Source organism: Humulus lupulus, chromosome 2, assembly GCF_963169125.1.
Source record: "Humulus lupulus chromosome 2, drHumLupu1.1, whole genome shotgun sequence".
NCBI lineage: Eukaryota > Viridiplantae > Streptophyta > Magnoliopsida > Rosales > Cannabaceae > Humulus > Humulus lupulus.
In genome coordinates, this window is record NC_084794.1 from 61,117,921 (window position 1) to 61,123,339 (window position 5,419).

Below are 5,419 nucleotides of genomic sequence, written 5' to 3' on the forward strand. Positions count from 1 at the left end.
TATAATCAATACCTAAAAGATTAATACAAAATTAAAATTTGTCAATAGATATTAAAACAGCCTTTGAAATCCAAAATTTATCTAATTCGATCTTAAAATTTGGGGATAAAATATATACACATTTACTTTAAAGGCATTTTAAGTATGACTTAGTAAATTTTGACAAAATGGATAAGAGAGTGTACCTATTTCACACAATACAACAGTAAGTTTTGACGTTTTCTGAATATATGGGATTAAATGGTACTTTTTCCATAATTGAATCCAGTATATGACAGTTGATTATTGGTACTTTGATAATTCAATTTTAAGTATAATTATGCTGGGCTCAGATTTCAGCTTTGACAAGCTGTAATACAATGAAACTAATAATCCAAAACAATAAATAGATCCTAAAAGTTATTTAATGGAATCTAAATGCTTGGATATTGGACCTGAAATGGCCACCAAGGCTTGGTAAACAACTGTCATTTATCTGCATATTTTTGTATTTTAGAATATAGAAGTTGGTTGGGCTCATAAGGAACTTTTGAATGACTCAAATGGTAGAATTCATTGAAAGGATAATATGGTAATTTCAGAGTTTTGCTGGGCAGCATTGCCCTCATTTAGCATCTAAATAAGCTTTGAGCAGCACAATTTTGACACACTAACATCACACACACACACCTATGTGGCAACAAGAGTGTGTGCACATATCATTAATCATATGCAGAAAAGGTAAAATTGAAGGTGCTTGAATGAAAATAAAAAAGCATGTAAAAGCTTGAATTTGACACTGTTTCTGATCCAATGTTTGAGGACTAAAATGCCAATGTGAGTGAAATTTTGATTCAGACAGAACAACCAACTCTTATTCCAACTTCAAAGTCACAAGGGAAAAGAAAGTTTGTGTACCATCCTGAGTCATGAGTGGATAATCAGCAACACTTAATGTGATAAACCAGTCCCAATCTGCATTAATCTTGAGAAACAACGCTGCAGCATAACAGATAAACCAGTCACTTTTCAAATAAATACCCTCACTCTCACCATTTCTCTATAGTAATTATTTGAAGTATTATAAACACATACATACCATATCATAACTTAAATATCTAATAAAATATGATGCTTTATCATGATCTAGCTACATATTTCATTGAGACAGATCATTTCAGTTATATCTTAATTTACCACATAAATTAAATTTGTACAAAATATTTGTCTATACAAGGTTGCTGATATAATAATATTTGTGTAAAATACAATTGAGAATTGAGATACACTTTTGTCCTTTATTATTGTTATTAAATAAAAGCTAGAGCCTAGACGGCCAAAACCTTCCAAATTATTTTAATATTTGTGTGTGTGTGTATAAACCCATTTGTAAAGAAAGGTGAAAGCTCATACCTGAGAGAGGAAATTCCATCAATATTTTTCTAATGCACTACAAGAAAAAATGCTTTATACAACTGAATACAACTGAAGCTAACAAACTAACAAACCAGAAACAGAAAACAGAGAATCTTTAACAGAAAACAGATGGAAGTTGTAACAGTATAACTGAATAGAACTGAAGCTAACAAAACTAACAAACCAGAAACAGAAAATAGAGAATTTTTAACATATGAATATAATAGAAACAAAGAATCTTCTCTCACACCCGCAAAACAAATCCAAAAGTAATTCGCTGAAGTTCACCATCAAAACCTAGCCAACTGCTAAGTGGACTCCTAAAAACAACTATATGATCACTACCACTCTCATTCCAATAAAATAAGGTTCTATTTCGACTAGTTCATAACCTGTAATTATGTTCAATTATAGTCGAGATTAATTCCAAAACATCATCCTCATCAATTTTATTGTCTATGATTTTATCTGGAATAAATGGGGTTATTTATTACAGTCCATAACTTTTGGAAAAGAGGCAGAAATTGCAGTAGTCTTCCTAAACAATAGACATTGGTTCCCTTTTCAGCTTTGATTTTTCAGTTCATGTGAACACTCCAATCTCAAATTCACTTGAGAACAACAGTCATGCACAGCTACACTAAATTTCTATCAACTTATCTTTTCAAATCAAGCAAGTTAACCAAAAACCCAACTATGTGTCACCTAAAATGACAAGTGTTGTATTTGCACTTTCCCTAACAAAATATATTACTAGTTATTTATATAGGCATAAACACAAATTTACTGATGCTATGAATGAAAATGAGATGAAAGAACACATTCACAACTTTACAGAACAAAAACATAAATTTTCATTTATTTTATGTCATCAACTCGAAAATCTAGGGCTGCAAAAGAAGGAAAAGTTAGCAGCAAATAATAATGCTACCCTTTCATAATCTGTTCCCCCAAATAATAAGCACAACACTGTTCTTGATAGATACATGTAGACCAGGTCTGTATCTATGTTATTTATCTACCAAACTACTCGCTGAGCACAGTACACATAACAAAGAACAAAATGAATAGTAAAATAGAGAGACTGCACAATTATAAGATACATATATGCATTGGAGAATAGTAAGATTTAATCAACAATGCAGATGATGTCAGTATGTAGACCTGTGTTAGACTAGATCACCACAACAGTCAACAGGTATATATACAATCTCATTGTACTTATCCACAATAGCTTACAGTTGCTCCTTCATTACCCACCTTCGCAGGCCGATGTTCCACGTTCTAATTCTAGTAATGAGCTCCATAGAAACACAGCAACTTTAGTTGTTTCACCTTTTCCTAAAATAAAGACAAGAAAAAGAAGAATAAATAACATGACTACTAGTACCGCCTTTCATTTAAAAGCAAATATTGACCAGAATTTTGAGAAAGACCTGACCCTTTTCTTCAGGTTGGGATGGGAAATGAAACCCTGTTGAGCAATTTTCCAATACTTCAGGACTCTTCATCCATGCTCTGCGTGCATCACTCACTTTTATCTTGTAATTGAACATCTGAAAGTAGAGATCATCCTCTTAGGTCCTGATAGGTCCTTCTATTATCAGAGTTAAGCATATTTTAATCAATGGTTTCCTGATAGGTCCTTCTATCATCAAAGCAGAATGTTGTATTTGAGAAAAGATGTAAGCATAAGGAAGATGGAAGGTGTACAAACCTTTGAAAGAGGAACCGTTGGTTTCTCATCATGCCTGTCGACAATTGCTCCAGTCCCCTGGTACTCCGGACAGAATACAGAATTTATTTGGGGCCTTAGAGCTTTCATATCATTATCGTTTTGCATTTCATTGTTCTTGGCCGCATTTTTTCTTCGAGATCTTCGTTTAACTTTTACATTATCTGGCTAATTTGTGAGCATTTCAAGTTCACATAGAAGAACCCAATGTATGAGGCAGGAAGTGTGAAATAAATGAAAGGCCTGTATGCATAAAAGTCAAATCAAAATAAGAAAATAGCTTAACTTAAAAAAAACTAGGCTCCACTTGATACTTAGATTTTGAAGATAAAAATATCAAAGACAAATGAAAAGTTAAAGAAAGAGAAAGCTAACCATATAAAACTTTATTTTGAAATTTGTGTCTTTCATAGTCAATATAATCATTCTAAATACTATCAATATACATTACATTTTCCTACCACAAAGTTTAAGATTTAACAAAAAATGATTTGCTTGCTCTCTCAATAGAATCCAATTATCAAACAGAGCTTTAGAGATCCTAAAAGTAATAACAAATGCATAGTAGAAAAAGTATGGATAGGGATGACTGAAAAGATACATATGTGAGTTGTTTAGCAGTCTTACCCCATTCACATTTCGACTACTGCAAGCAAGCCTTCCAGTCTTCACATTCATGAGTGCTGCTACATCTTTTCCGGGAAGCATCTTGTGTTGGCAAATATCACACATTCTTTCAAATGTTAAGCGTTGTTGCCGTCTCAACTCCCGCCTTACAGCCTTGTTTGAAATAAATCTAGTTTGCAGAAGCTGGTCATCATATTGGTCTAACATTAAACTTGATAATGCAGAAGCTGAAGAATCTTCCCCGCCTGAATCATAATGATTACTCAGATTTTCACAAACATCCTCAGGATCAGAAAATGATTTCCTTCTTTTTTTTACCACCTTCAGCATTTTGAGTTTCGGATGACGGACTAGAACAAAGCAATTTTTTGACCTCATCAAGAAAACCCATTCTACCTAAATTTAAATGATTATAACTCAAGGTAACAATAGCAAAGTCATGCTCAGGAACAATAAATGAATCCTCATTCACTACATTATTTTTCCCCAACCACTCACACCATATCCTGGTTAGCTCCTCTGACATGCTACCCTTCTCCTAAAATCTCGCAGCAATTAGTCCGTAACCCACTTCCCTCACTTTTACATTAGTAATTTCATTTCCAACTCGAACATAAGGGATCAAAGCTGCACAATTTCCCCCAGATTCTGTCAGATTCTCTGTAAAGGAATCGAAGTTAACATCTGAATCAATGACTGCATATTCTAGATCCTCATTTTGACGTCCAAAAGCATCATTCCTAGGATGCTTATTAGCACAGTTTTCTGTATTTTCACCATAACTAACTATAGCTAGACTGTTTTCATTGTCTAGAGACTCCAATAGCTTATTTTGATTTCCATTTGTAATTGCCAACTGTTCTCCTTTCTCGGTTGAATTATCAAAGAAAACAACACCATCATTAAATGGCCACGGGTTTGGTCTCAAGAGAGTAGCCTTGGCAGTAGACAACCTCTCAATGTGGAGATTACCTTTCAAGTGATCAAACAGTACCGAATCAAACATACAATTAATTAACTGAAACCTAGAAAAATTCAACCAAATTCACCGTAACCTTAAGGGGCAGAACTATGAAGGGTCCAGTGCCCTACTGAAATTTGTCTAAATTGGTTTAAAAGCAAAATAATTCATAATCTCGAGAACAAAGATAATCTTATCATTGCTTTGACAAATCAATTCTACAAAAGCTGCCTTCACTTTTCCCAAACATACAGGAATCTTAGCTCATTTCTACATTTCTAAAACTTCTAATCAAAACATAAGTAGAAACGAAAAATAAGGAGCAACCAACAAACACACCTGATACCAATGAACCGGCGAAGTGGGGTCGGCCGTAGGACCCAAGTGGAGCGGCAGAAGATTGATAATTTAGGGTTCTTGTGTGAATTTGAGAAAGGAACAATAGCTTAGCCGAAGAACCCAACTGGTACAGCGGAAAATGGAGAATTTAATTTAGGGTTTTCGGTGGAATATGAGGAATAAACTATAATTTTGCTGGAAGAACCAACTAGAGTGACGGAAGACAGCGAGTTTCGGAATTTCGAGTGAATTCGAGAAAAAAACCATGGCTTCGCCGGATGAGGCACCGTATATCATGGGTTTTTTTTTTGTGTGAATTTGAGAAGAAAAAATGGATAATCGTATTTTCTGGATTTGAGAGA

General features: G+C 34.0%; 1 pseudogene; it reads right to left on the reverse strand.

The window, feature by feature from the left end:
• Positions 1 to 421: 421 nt before the first annotated feature.
• LOC133814327 (uncharacterized) lies at positions 422 to 4,763 on the reverse strand (annotated as a pseudogene).
• Between the last annotated feature and the right edge of the window lie 656 nt (positions 4,764 to 5,419).